Consider the following 15,559-nt stretch of genomic DNA (forward strand, 5'->3'; position numbering starts at 1 on the left):
GGGCTGGCGACAATGGGATTCGAACCCACTATCTCCCAGATGCAGGCTCACAGCCGCGCGCCCCTAACCACATGGCCAACTCGGCCGGTCGTTTGCTTACTTGTTGACGGACTTATTTCTCCTCGCCACGCTAGCCATGTGAGCAGTGCAGATTTATGCTGCTCAAGATGGGATTTCTGCTCACATTAAACCTGTGAAGTAGGGTATTGCAATGCAATTTTTAGGTCAGTTACGGGAAACTTACTTCTTTGGAACATGCCTGACAGAAGGCTACTCAACCATCCATAGTGAAGTGTCCATCTGAAGTAATCCATTTTTTCAGTAATTGCGATTTAGGCATTGTTTCGCTATACAACAATTACGGTTAGAAAATACTGCAGGAACCATTCACCACACACTCTGCCGGTTGTATTCTCTGTGGACGACTGGAGGCGAAACTGTTTACGTTCCTCCTGACCTATAGGTGCATCAAGGAGCCACCAGATGTACATGTGTAGTGGGAAGCATGGGACGTGCTGCATTTAATGATATGAACCTGAACTATCTCCATCCTATTGCTTGCAATCGCGGTGGAAATAATTTTACAATGCATTTCAATGGGGGAAATAATGAAGAAGGTAAAAAAGCTATTTAGGTTATCTTAGGTGTCAACCCCTCATTTAGGTTTTTTAGGTGCAATAAAATTCACATATTCTGCCCCAGGAAGTGTGAAACAAACGAATATATCAAAATTTGTGACTTAAATAGCAAGGGGAAAAACAGGTTAAAACCTAAAAATCCGGGCCCTAGTTATAATATAGCGGATCTTTACCATTCCTTACCACCTTTAAAGGTACAAACCTATTTTCACATTCCTCAACAATTACTTTAAATCCATCCCAGAGTCTGTTTACATATTTATTTACCATTTTCCAGCGATCATAGTTACTTTTTAAAAATTCTCTCATGCCTGTTTTATCAGCCATATGGTAGCGCCTAACAATCCTAATTTTAATCTCTTCCTTTCTTCCACATTTATTTTTGAGTATGATTAAAACAGCTTGGTGATCACTAATACCATCTATTACTTCTGTTTCTCTATAGAGCTCATCTGGGTTTTTTTTTTCAGCACCACATCCAAAAGATTCTTCCCTCTAGTTGGTTCCATCACTTTCTGAATCAGCTGCCCTTCCTATTTAACTTATTTGCCATTTGTTGGTCATGCTTCCTGACGTTCGCATTACCTTCCCAATTGACATTTTTAAAATTGAGATCACCCGCTACTATCACATTCCTTTCTATATCATTTCCAACATAGCTGATTATCTTATCAAATAATTCTGAATCAGTGTCTGCGCTACCCTTCCCAGTCTGTACACTCCAAAGACATCAAGTTGCCTATTATCTTTAGAGATGAGCCTTACACCCTGAATTTCATGTTTTTCATCCTTAACTTTTTCGTAGCTTACAAATTCTTCTTTCACCAGAATGAATACTCCCCCTCCTACCATTCCTATCCTATCTCTACGATACACACGCCAGTTCCGTGAGAGAATTTCTGCATCCATTATATCATTTCTCAGCCATGATTCAACTCCTTTTACAATATCTGGTAAGTAAATATTCACTGAATTACTTAAGTCAATTCCTTTGTTTACAATGCTTCTACAGTTGAGCACTAACATTTTTATGTCATCCCTACTTGATTTCCAGTTACCTGTTTGCTTAACACCGCTACCTAGGCCACCCTGTTTCCCTGAATGTACCTGCCTATAACCCTTCTAAACAAGTTACCTAACTTACATGTACCACTGCGGTTTAAGTGAAGGCCATCTGAGCGCAGATCCCTGACTCCTATGCACCCATTAGGATCTAGACATCTCGGTCCCAGTTTCCCACATACCCACTGCATAGTCTCATTTAAACCCCAATCACCTTCCGGTCAGTATCCCTCCTGCACAGTATTCCACTGATAACAATCTCGGCTTCCTTAAACTTCATCTGTGCTGCATTCACCAGATCCCACACATCTCCAACTATGTTTGTACTTACACCTGCTTGTCTTACATTGTTGGTACAAACGTGAAACACTACCACCTTCTCCTTCCCCTCCTCCCTCTCTTCTACTTTCCTCAACATCTGCCTCAACCCATTTCCTGGATAACAGTCTACCCTGGTTCCCTTTTCTCCACACACTTTCCCCACATGTCTAACGATGGAATTCCCCATGACAAGAGCCTCAACCCTACCCACCTCATTTGATCCCCTCCCCTCCTGATCAGCCCTATCTTCTCTCATTGATGCAGAAGCTACTTCCTCCTCCCATTTCTCCATCCCATGACCCTGTTCCACCTGTCTTTTCGTTTCCACTACACTACATTTCCCTTTCCTACCTTTTCCCTTCCTCCTACTTCCAGACATCTCCGCAACAGTTCCCTGTTCCTCATCCTCCCTCGGTTGTTCTAACTGCAGTGACTCGTACCGATTTCTAACAGACACCTGTCCTGAATTCTGATCCTGAACAGAGCCCTTAGCCTCCAATCTCTTTCCCCTTAAAACATTAGACCACCTGTCTTCTGCAATTCCCCAATTTCCTTCCCATCCCTCCTTTACACCTACTGTATACTATACACTATTTGAGGGGGGGCGGGGGCCTCCTTTCCTTCCTGTCCTCTGAGAGAATCCTAATTATCTCCCTCAAACTCTCCAACTCCTCCCTCATACTCCTTAATGCCTGGCCATACCCACAGTTCCTACAGTTGCACTGTTTAGCCATTATTTACGGAATAATGGGAAGAAAAGGAAAAATAAAGTAACTTATTCTGTGCAAAATAAAAATGAAAGGAAAGAAATATTGTCTAGGATAGTTCACAAAGATCACACAACAACAAGATAATTAATATAAGCTACTACTACACTACAATACTACCGGTATTTAGTTGCACAATTTTTTTTTCTACAACACCCTAACAGAATGAAAATTGCTGTTAATTACTGAAAACTGAAAGTAATACACAAGAATTAAGTCAACACAATTCTAAACCGCAGTTAAGTCTACCCTAATTACTGCAACAGAATACTAGTAAGAGAGTTAATACAGATACCACAGATACTACACAAATATTTCATAGAAATAGAATAAACTCACTAATTTATAATAAGAAACCTACTATAATACACTACAATGATTTTAAACTACGTTCAGTCGAATCCTAATTATAATACAACAGATTATTACTAAGCACAACTGAAATGGAAATTACAATTAAAGACCAACTCACAAAAAAAGGAAAAAAATACTAAAACGAGACAGTTGCCAGATGATCAATATGCTCAAATGTTTGTTGTTCATATCTTTTTGGACCTTATCAAAAATTGTTGTAAATAATATATATAAAGGCCAGTGGAGATTGAAAAAAATGAATGTGTCTGTACTAGTACACACATGTGAATTACTAAATGATAAAGAATAGTAGCTATTTCATTTGATGTTTTAGGCTAAGTTTAATTTGTTTCTGGACATGGTTTGAATATGATTTATTAAATAAATACTAAGATCAAACTACAGTTTTTATTAAATGAAACAATTATATTCGAGGAACATAAGTATAATATTAATATCTTTCTTCAAGTTTTACATTATCATAGGATATAAACTTCATGGTTCTGATCCGTATTGTATTGTAATTACAATAATAATTATTAAATTTATGTCATAATGGTCCACCTTTCAATACTATGTATGTTGGGTATTCAGCCCGAAGGCTGATTTGATCCTCTGCAGCTCCGCCAACAGCTGTCATAAATAGCCTAGGCGTCACTGAAGAGGCGTACTAGGGAAATGAGGAGTGAGGTAGTTTCCCGTTGCTTTCCTCACCGAGCCAACTGTTGCTATTAGATATCAGTCTGCCAAGCCCACTGAAATGCATGCACCAACTGACCCTATGAGCGATATTTTCACAGCATTCATAACAGGGACTGGCTGCATAAGGAATGGTTTTACTAGCATCGCTCATACCTCAGTCACTTTCATATTGTCAAAGCCAAGGATGAGACTGAGACAGGTCAAAGTAACAAATTTGATATAGCCCATACCAGAAGACATAGTGCAATGTAAACACTACATCTCGCCAGCAAAGGCATATTCAATACTATAATACACAATATTCTGAATTACATTAGTACAAACACACAATTGACATTAAATCTGGGATGAACTAGGAGTAAAATTTGAAAAGAAAAAAAGCTCTAAATTCTTAGCATCTGGAGTACGATCATCATCCAGACTCTTTCTTGCATTAATATTCATAGAATTGTTTATTCCTGAGAAATATTCGGTTTACTGTGACACCCAACCACATGGACCAAATATCATCACAAGTTTATGAATAGGAAGATTTGAATTACCAACCAACATCTGAAGCTCTTTTTGTCTTCAACATTTGTTGATTCTTCATAACAGACTGAATACAAGGAGGTTTCCAAATCATCCGTTAAAAATATGACCTCAGTGCATCAGTTATAAAATTTCTCGTCTTCTTAGCGCTTAAAGTAAAATCGCTTCGAACAACTCATCTGCAAGAGGATGCGGAAAAGTTGCAACACACAGAGTTCATTAGTTCAGATACTGTTGCCACATTCTTCGAACTATTTATAGAGTTTAATAACAGATATAGAAGAAGTATGGCTTGACCTAGTATCTTCACTTAGGTTTCTATCACAATAATCACTGGGTTTTGCTGCGGCTAAAACTATCTGCTTGTAGCTCAGAACATCAGAGGCTAATTTTGTATGTTAAGCGTAGATTGAGTGTTGAAGAGAAGCATAACACCCCCCGTTTTGAAAGTCTTTTTTGCACACGTAAACTTTGAAAAATACTTCAGTTCGACTGTGTCTTGATTCCCACATTGGCAACAAATGACCATTCTAACCAGTTTTAAAATTTCACTTACCTTGCTGTTCACAAATCAGCAGCCAACCATTCCAACAAAAATCCTTAAAGAAAAGGAAAAAATAATATAAAGCCACAAAAAAAATGAAATGGCGCATGGCTTTTAGTGCCGGGAGTGTCCGAGGACATGTTCGGCTCACCAGGTGCAGGTCTTTCTATTTGACTCCCATAGGCGACCTGTGCATCATGATGAGGATGAAATGATGATGAAGACAACACATACACCCAGCCCCTGTGCCGGAGAAATTAACCAATGATGGTTAAAATTCTTGACCCTGCCGGGAATTGAACCCAGGACCCCTGTGACCAAAGGCCAGCACGCTAACCATTTAGCCATGGAGCTGGACTATAAAGCCACAAAAAAATACATTACAGAAAAACTATGTTTTACACCATTGTCCTGAAAATGTAACTCAAGGTCAGTTTCTTTAGAGTATCATGAAGAACACACAATTACATGGATATTCTTGTCATAAGAAACTTCAGAAGAAGTTAGATATTGATCAACTTAAATATAATGACAAACCACATACTGTAGTTTAATTTTATTAGGAGAACACCACCTCACATAGTTCTTCTACTCCAATCCCATATTTTTGGTACGTCGAACGATGGAAAAATATAGCGTAATATAGATCTACATATATTGTTTCTAGACTTTAGACAAGCATTTAACAGTATATACAAGGATAAGCTATATGAATATATGGAGACAATAAGAATACCACAGAAACTGATAAGGATTTTCAGAATCACTTTAGGAGAAGTGGATGGAGGAATTGGAAATGAGTTTGCTCTTAATACAGGAGTCAGACAAGGTGCTGCACTCTCAGCTACTTTGTTTAATCTGGCAATTAACCAAGTCCTTGAAAAAATTATGGATACCGGAAATATTGTATATAAATCTAAACAAATTCGTGCGTATGCAAATGATGTAGTGTTAATGGCCAGGAATGAAAGATATTTGAAGGAAATGTTTCTTGAAATGGAGGAAGCAGGAAAACAGATGGGATTGGAGGTGAATGACAGTAAATCCTAGTATATGCATGTGACTGTTATAGAGGGCAGAAGAAGTCAAGGTAATCTGACAATAAATGGGCATAGTTTTGAGAAGTTTTGAGTATTTGGGAACCATGTTGACAAACAATAATAGAATAAGTGAGGAGATACATTGTAGAATAATAGCTGGAAATAGGGCCTATTATGCAAAGCTTACATTATTTAAATCTTGTCTATTGTCCAAACCTACAAAATTAAAAATATATAAGACCTTTGTTAGACCTATAGTAACATATGGCTGAGAAGCCTGGAACCTTTTAGTTGATGATGCAAATAAATTAAGAATATTTTAAAGTAAGATTATTAGACGAATATATGGCCCGATTCAAGACCAGAATGGTTGGAGGATAAGGACGAATGCTGACATACAGAGCATAATAGACCAGGAGAATATAGTTAGATTTATTAAGGCACAGAGACTGCGATGGCTTGGCCATGTGGAAAGAATGGAGGAAGATCGAATGCAAAGAAAAGTAGTTAAATCCTGAATAGATAAAAGACGGTGACAAGGAAGGCCCCATAATAGATGGAGTGATGAAGATGAAGCCGACCTGAGGGCAATGAACATCCGCCCATGGAGAGCAGCCGCTCAGGATCGAAGTAGATGGCGGACTATCGCAGAAGAGGCCAAGGCCGGATAAGTAAGCAATCCCATATTTTTGAAATTCTGCACCTGCCTACGGCAAGAAGGTAGAAAAGAGAGTATGAGAGACTAACCCCAAAAAAAGAAACTGAGAGTTAGGTAAGGGACCAACTCTTAGGCCTGCAATTGTTAGTTAACATTTGCCAAGTAAACTTTAACAGAGAACTGAAGGCATTCTATTCATTCCAGAGCAAATCCACATGCAGAACACAGGAAGTGTGACCTGCTTGTGCCTACTGCAGGTATTCACGGTTCTAATGAGAATTGTACCGGTTGGTACACCTATACGCCGCACATTTGAATTTTCCGCCTTAAAGTACTCCTCTACAGCTGAAACTCTGAACTTTAAAACTGAAATAATTCAACCGTTTATCTGAAGATGTCACTGTGTTCATTTCGAATTGTTTTTGTTTACTAATTATCAAGAAGTGTGACATTCTCTCACAGATATCTCTACCGGAAACTATGATCGTGCACCCTGGTGCGAAGTGAAGGAACTTTCCTTTAAGATATTTTGTATTCATAAGTTGTTGTCTTTACTAAATTTCATTCTTTCACTGGTGGGTTGGCAATATTAATCCTTTCTTTCCGCCCGTTTTGAATTTACCCAATCAGTAAGTTCTGTAATTAATTTCCCTCCAATCACAGGTTTCTTCTTCATTTTTTACTTGTAATTTTTAGCTGACCAATAAACGCATGTGGGTGTGTCTTAATTATTCATGAAAGGTCTCGAATCTTCCATGAGGGTATAAAAGCTGCTGATTTTCTGGTCTCTTGGCCACTCGTACAACATCTAGCTTAGTGTATGGAAGAATAGCGGGAGGCGGGAAGCGCCTCTTTCACAGTCAGCAGCCCTTCAAAAAGGTAATGGCCGTTTAACATCTTTATTTTCTTGCTAGCTCAGCAGTTTAATCCTCGGGGAAAGTCCGAAACCGTTTTGTTGTAACCTATACCATTTCAATGTAAAATTTTCATGTTACTTTAAGTGTAAATCGGGGATAGATACCCTCTCGAGCTCCCCTTCATTTTGATTTGAGGTGACTACGTTTTCATAAGCGATTTTCTTCCTAATGTATTAAAATTTTCTTATACAAGTCACCTCCCTAGTGTGGGAATAGCCCCTGTTGAATCGGCCTAGCGCCACTTAGGTTCTAACGAGCTTTCATGTAGGAGTGCAAGTACTCGCCTCCATTCATCTTGTATTGTGGGCCATTAACTTAACCCGTTTTTGTTTTACTTCCTGCGAAGGCCCAGTAGATTGGGTACGAGATACCCTGTTTAAGTTGTGCCTTGAAGGCAGTTAAGTGTAATAGTCTGGTATTGCCATTAATAGGCTTAGACGTTTGAGAGCGGGTCAGCTCTTTCTGGTATTTTGAAAGGTGCCTCTAGGAGGCTTGACATTACGAGGTGGGAGCAAGTGCTCCATGTAATTAGGGGTTTTCTGCCCTTTGGTAATTTGTGGTTGTGAGCTGAGAGCTCAAGGATTATGAAATTGGGACTCGAAGCCCAGGATTTTTAAAGACACCTTAACTTGTGTTTTCACTTGTAAAATTATTATTGTACCTGAATATTCATTGTTATTTCACCTAGTGAAAAATTGTTAAATCTTGTTATCTGTTGAAAATATAACCTTTATTTAAATTTTAAATTCATCTTTCGGACTTGTAGTTAGACCCATTCCAACCCGCACCTTCTTTCACATCTGCTGTTCCACAGATATACCTCGGAACAAGAATGATGAGACTCTGCTTACACACCATGGTTACTGTGCAGTCTACGTAGAACATGTAACGTAATGTGGAGCCAGTTCAGTAAAATTCACGAGGACAGTGACATAACTTTCAGTACTTACTACAGGCCACTGTGCTCATGCACTAGCTGAGAGTTTTCCTCCCACTAGGGATAATTATGGAAAGGTTTTGGAAGAGAAGACCTGCTTGAAGTCTGTATTCGAGAACTACTGAAGCTAGTAGCGAAAACACAATACACAACAGTCTTTGCAGTCCTTGTATGATCAGCTTGAGTCACACTTGAGAAACATTAGGCGTGACAACAGACAAATGTAGAGTCGTGCATGCCAGAAGATGTGTTGCCAGCATTCTTGGGAGACCCTGGTTAACTTAATGAAGTTCATGCTTTGAGAGGTAAAGGTGAAGAAAGGATTACTATGGCAATGGCAGGATTTGGTCTTAACCCTTTCCCATGGACTATCTTTGACTCACTGTTTGGCAAAACCTAGAGTAATAATTTGCTTGTCAGGTATAGTTGTGGAATACCTTCAGTAAATACCTTATTCTGTAAAAACCACTTAAGATATCGCTTTCAAATTTTGCAACAATTGAAAATGCACAATAGTTATTCTAAAATGATACAATGAGATCAACTAATTACACGCAGGACCCCCCCCCCCCGCATTCATAATGGCACATCAAGAACCATCCTATATATGGTGCATAATGTTAAATTGCTTGTTCTTGAAGTCAGTCTGACTTGCTGGACCTCATGGGGCTCTTATTTTTCTGGTAATGCAGAGAATGCAGGAATTCACCCTGAATCTCCCAATTTATTATTTTCGGGATCAGTCAGATAAAGATATTTAGATAGCAAATCGTACTTCCTCTCATACAAATTATAAACAATTTTTCACTGAATGGGATTGGAGGATAAAATGACATTAGTTGGAATATTATGTAATTATGTAGAGGATCATAGTCCGAAACAGAATTAACTGGAGGATTAAAACCGATAATTATGTTTTGTACAAGTAGGCCTAATATTTTAAAAGGAAATGGTACCTGAATGAACATTTCCTGTCCTGTGCCATATTTCGATTTCCCTCAGATTCATATCCTGTCCCAACTGCTTCCCACACCACTTTTATCATCATACCTACAGCTTCAAACTCACTACCATTGCATTTATCAACATATTGATCTAATTTGTAACAAATATCCTCCGCACTTAACTGGTTATGAGCAGCCATATGTTTACATTCAGTCAGCTGTGTGTTCTATCTAAGAAAACGTATAAATTAACATTTTATTTTAGGATTCCGTGCATGCCAGTTGTATCTAGGAAGCATAGGGAATTCACTGGTTCCGAAAAGTTATATGTTTAGTAGATAGATGACAGAGGAAGTCTGTTTGAAAGTTGCAATCCGCAGGAAAGAGTCTTAAGCGCGAGGAATGGGGTCACAGGAAGTGGTGGCAACTGCAGCTTGCTCACTTGAACTGTGACTTAAGAACCAAGCAGTTCTCATACAATATCTCATTACTGCCATTTGAGAGAGTTGTTGGTTTTCGAGTTTTAGCAGCCATTCACTAAGTTTAATTCTTCATTAGGGCAATAAAGTAGAATACGGTATATTTAAATCTGGACTGGATACTGAAGCCTGCACCAAGCAAGATCACATTTCTAGTAGTTGGTGTAATGCTGAAAGAGCGCGAAGGGGAGCCGCGCTGCCCCGTCCCTCATTTACTCCACGTCTTCCGATATTCTTGTGTCACATGTAGAGCCCTGTAACTTAACTTTGCTCAATTCATCTTGTTTTAGCTTAATTTTTTTGTATCTGTAACTGCATATTTTCAATTTTGCCTTCGTTCATTCCTTTCGTCTTCCTTGTGAAGTTTTACTGCGCTGCTTTTAAAAACAAATTGATTTAACACAAGAAATTCACACAGCTTTTGATGATCAAGAATTGAAACGAATGACATGATTTATGATAGTAGGAATGGAGAGCGCAAAGCCTGGTGCGGGCACAGAGCCTACTCTTGTCAAAGAGCACCAAGAGTTATGTCTCCATCCGATGGACGAATCACCAACGACAGAGTCGTATGCTCTCACTCCGTATGAGCACTACATACAAGGTTTGGAATTTAATGCAGGCTTTAGGCACGCAATCTAGTGATTGGGAATTGTATACGACCACCTCCCCTACCCTGACAGCCAATATTCTGACGGTAAAAATGTTCTCGATGAACAGGACTCGAACCGTCGAAGGTCGGTCTGAGACAATAACTTCATGCTTTTACGCTCATGGCCTGCTTATAAATAGAGATACTCTGCTTTCATGCTCCAGAATAGAAGAAAATTATTCATGTAATTCACTAAACAGTTCTCGTAATACATACCTTGTAACAGTCAAAGGTTTCTTTTTTTTTTTTTTTTTGTTAAGAATGAAGCCATGTTTTTCAGTGTTGACATAGTTGAATGTAACAAAGGTTTTTCAGTCTGTCAAACACACAGCAAATATAATGTAAATTATAACACTACAAACATACCAGTAATGTATGTTAGTGTATGTTAGTATGTTTTTTCAAATTCTTTGTATGTTAATGTGTTTTTTACAATTCTTTGTATGTTAATGTGTTTTTTACAATTCTTTGTATGTTAGTGTTGTTTTTTACAATTCTTTGTATGTTAATGTGTTTTTTACAATTAATTGTATGTTAGTGTGTTTTTTTTCAAATTCTTTGTATGTTAGTGTGTTTTTTTTCAAATTCTTTGTATCTTAGTGTGTTTTTTCAAATTCTTTGTATGTTAATGTCTTTTTTACAATTCTTTGTATGTTAGTGTGTTTTTCAAACTCTTTGTATGTTAATGTGTTTTTTACAATTCTTTGTATGTTAGTGTTTTTTCAAATTCTTTGTATGTTAGTGTGTTTTTTTTCAAATTCTTTGTATGTTAATGTGTTTTTTACAATTCTTTGTATGTTAGTGTGTTTTTTTTCAAATTCTTTGTATGTTAGTGTGTTTTTTCAAATTCTTTGTATGTTAATGTGTTTTTTACAATTCTTTGTATGTTAGTGTGATTTTTCAAATTCTTTGTAGCTTATGTTAGTGTGTTTTTTACAGGTATGTTTGTAGTGTTATAATTTACATTATATTTGCTGTGTGTTTGACAGACTGAAAAACCTTTGTTACATTTACAGTCAAACGTTATCATTTTCTCAATATACATATGTGGAAAGCTGTGTACTAACCTCATCGTGGCGGCAGTCATCACCAGCTGCTGAATCCTACTTGTTTCCTCAATATTGCTGTGAATGTCAGAAAGGTGAGAGAGATAGTTACATAACAATGTTTATTGTCTCTAGAAGGACATAACGTGTTTGCTCGTTACTTTCAGCATCTCAAGGTTGAGTGTTTACACTGAACCTTCTTATAATTAATTTGTTCATTAAAATTACACCAATAAAATGTCACCACTATATAACATGTAATATATCTGTGATGGACTTAGTGCTGTCCTATTTGAAATTAGCGATGTTTATCTCCTTCGTTGTATTTTCGGAGAAATCATGACATTCTTAAAAGACTGTCTGCTGGAACCATTCCTCGTCTGATTTGAGTCTGCTGATGTTTTGTTATTGGCGCGTGGTTGAAAGGGACACCAAATGAATGATACTTAGTTGTTGGTGTATTGATTTTATTGCAGCAGATGTCCTCGCTCCATATGAGCACTGCGGACAGGTTTGGAATTTAATCCAGGCTTTTGGCACACTGTTTAGAAATTGAATACCACCACCTCCCTTACCTTTCTGGCTAACATTCAGATGATAAACATTTCTTCAACAAATGGAATTTGAACCGAAAAAGACACCATAACACCATAAATTTAACGCCTTAACGACCATGACCACAGACAAACTGTTTGCGTTTGTGCTTATCGATGGAGATCATGTGTTTTCATACCCCAGAATTGAAGGAATGAACGATTTATTTCACTAAAAAATAGCACCAGTGAAAGCAATTATTCTTTAGGTGCTCTTCAATGAGGTATGCCAAATATTGGTATAAATCTCCCTTCTTGCTACGTAACGTATGTTATACTTATCGCCCAGCTAGTGACAAAACCATTGCTATGGATATCTTAGGCCTGGCTTGTGAAAAAACCATTGCTATGGATATCTTAGGTCCAGCTAGTGAAAAAACCATGGGTCTGGATAGGTTAGTTCTGGCTAGTGGCAAACCCATTGGACTGTGATCAAGGAAAGGGGGTCTGGGAGCGTAAGCCCCCACGAGAGCGGCTTTAAGCCTCTTGACATCAGTGCAATCTACACATTACAGTGTCCAGTTTTAGAATTAACATGCTTCGTTTTCTCTGAACAAAACGTAATTGTTCACCCTGGACCATTTACTTCTCCTGTACAATATTCTATTTCTATAATTTGTATTCCATGTATTACAAGAGTGACATCAGCACAATCTATGCTTTACAGTGATACTATTTAAAATTACTGTATGGCTACCTCTGGAACATTCAAAAATGTTATTTTCTCTCCTTATTAATCATGGCCGGCAGTGGCACGAATGGACTCTGCAATTCGCTGAAGATTTGCCCAATGAAACGTCACTCCCATAATTCAAGACAGTGAGATGTTATTACACATGCTTATTCTTTCCATTCTTCCTCCCGACTACAAGAAAGATGATTAGTGTGTCGGTGGGGGTCCAACGTTGCTCACGTCTGTAGGTCTAACCTGAAAGTACCCTACAGTTGGCCGCTGGGTGGTGTGCTAAGGGAGCAACAGGCGATCAGACGTAAAGTTTTACCTGCTGGTCTAGATACAGCACAGAATCATGGTGAACACGAATTAATTTTCCAAAGGCCCTTCTAAACGGCCAAACAACCACTAGGAACCTGGGACCTGTCCTTTGTGTATGTCAACTAAACATTGAAGGTATTAGTGAAGCCTCGTCCAAACTGCTACTTTCTCATGAAGTACACCTGGCAGTCAGGTTATGATCTTCTGGGAGCAACCTATCATCATGCCTACGGTAATGCTATACACGTGCGAAACACTGTAGATAATGCCTTTCTTCTATCTACCACCACCGAGGAGGAGGACATCCACTCTGTTGTCATCAGAACAGGTGACATAGAATTCTCAATCATCTACAAACCTTCGAATTCTAAGTGGCCCAACCGTGTTGTACACATTCGACCACATCCAGCAGTCTACATTGGTGATTTCACAGTCACAACCAGGACTGGAAATACAGAACTAATGACGATAATGGGGAAGCAGTACTGGAATGGATGGATAGAAACAACCTCTTTCACATCTTTGATGCCAAAGACCGCGACACGTTCAAATCAGCAGCCTGGAAACGGGGTATTGTCCTGATCTGTGCTTTGTGTCCAGAGACAAAGGAAACAAACCTCTACCAACTGCTCGAAAAGTACTTAACGACTTCCCTCGTAGCCTGCAAAGGTCTGTATTATACAAAATTGGCATCCAAATCCCTCTGATCACATCTAGCCCTCGACCACACTGGAATTTCAATAAGGCTGATTGGCCTGGCTTTGCAGAAGAACTTGATAAATGCATAGGTCGGATACCACCTACACATGACGCTTATGAAAGATTCGTAGGAGCTCTGGTGTCAGCAGCAAAGAAACATATCCCTAGAAGGTTTCGCAGGTAATACATCCCTGGATGGAACGAGGAAAACGAAAACCTTTACCAACAATTTATTGAGAGCAGTGACCATGAAATTGAACACCAGCTTCTAATGTACACAACCTAGATGCAGCCAGGAGGCAAAAATGGCAAGATAAAGTTAGCTCTCTAGACTTCACTAGATCGAGTCGACAAGCATGACCCCTCCTAAAGAAGCTTGGAGATGGAAAAGCAACTGGACGGATGAGGTCAGAAATCCATCCAAACAAGATCGCCTCTCATCTGGTCATGACTTCCAAAAGAAAAAGAAAAACGAAACTTACTAAGAACTTAAAGAAAGAACTGAAACTCCTAAAAAGTAGTTCCCCAGAGGCACACTCCAAACCATTAAGCGTGGAAGAAATAAACAGCTATCAGTGACACTAAATCAGGTAAAGCCCTTGGTGAGGATGGTATACACCCAGAGTTCTTCGCTCGCTGTGGAGAAAAGGCTCGTGCCTGGCTGGCTAAATTCTACACTGATATCCTTCAAAGAGGCAAGACACCAAAACTATTCAGACAGACAAAGATTACTGCCTTGCTTAAGGAAGGTAAACCAAGTGAAAAACCGGAGAGCTATTGCCCTATAGCCCTGCTCAGCGCTGCATATGAACTACTAGAAAGACTTCTGCTCAACAGAATTGGTCCGGAGACACTCAAGAAAATTCCAGTGGAACAGGCGGGCTTTGGATCACAGAGAAGTACGACAGATCAAGTTATGTCTCTTACAACCTACATAGAAGCAGGCTTCCAAAGAAACCTCAAGACTTCAGTGGCATTCATAGACTTGACAGCAGCCTATGACACAGTCTGGAAAGATGGATTACTCTACAGTTCCTGGAAGTGGTTCCATGTAGGATAACTGCACGACTCCTGAACAACATGTTGAATCAAAAAAAATTTTGTGTGTATAATTGGACAGCTGTAAGGAGCCAAAGATCGCTGAACAACGGTCTGCCATAGGTGACAGTTCTCACCCCTTTGCTGTTTAGTTTATATATTACAGTGGCATTCATAAAATTGACAGCAGCCTATGACACAGTCTCGAAAGTCAACATGAACACATTTACATAAACTTTCTTCCATACAGTAGGAGAAATCCATATTACATTTTGGACGTTATCTAGTCATTGCAAAATAGAATAATTTAGTTGCTTTCTTGTTCACAAATTCTGGCTTTTAATTAATGTACATAGTGTAAACTATGTAAAGGTCAAATTTTGTAAAAATATTTTTAGCATTAGACCATTGTATTTAGTATTTAGTTCCAATGTTGAATAGATTTAAGACTTGACCTTAAGATTAGTATTAGGCCCCATTTAGGGCAAAACATGTTCCTAACTACTGTTTATAACTCATGTAGGATTTAATCACTACAAAATATAATTGTATTGAACACAGTAATTTTATTCTTGAAAGAGTTTTACTTCTTACAGACATGCTGAAGACACTTATACGCAGATGACTGGGTGCTTGCTTTCAG

General features: G+C 38.6%; 1 long non-coding RNA gene across 3 annotated transcripts in view; it reads right to left on the bottom strand.

The window, feature by feature from the left end:
• Window positions 1-15,559, bottom strand: part of LOC136875831 (uncharacterized) — a 62,839-nt gene that overhangs the window by 14,347 nt on the left and 32,933 nt on the right. The window contains exon 3 of one of the 3 annotated variants that reach the window (XR_010860525.2): window positions 11,614-11,670. The exons of the other annotated variants lie outside the window; for them this stretch is intronic. This is a non-coding gene — a long non-coding RNA (uncharacterized lncRNA). The remainder of the gene's footprint in view (window positions 1-11,613; window positions 11,671-15,559) is intronic. 3 annotated transcript variants of the gene reach the window in all.

This window comes from Anabrus simplex, chromosome 6 (assembly GCF_040414725.1).
Source record: "Anabrus simplex isolate iqAnaSimp1 chromosome 6, ASM4041472v1, whole genome shotgun sequence".
NCBI lineage: Eukaryota > Metazoa > Arthropoda > Insecta > Orthoptera > Tettigoniidae > Anabrus > Anabrus simplex.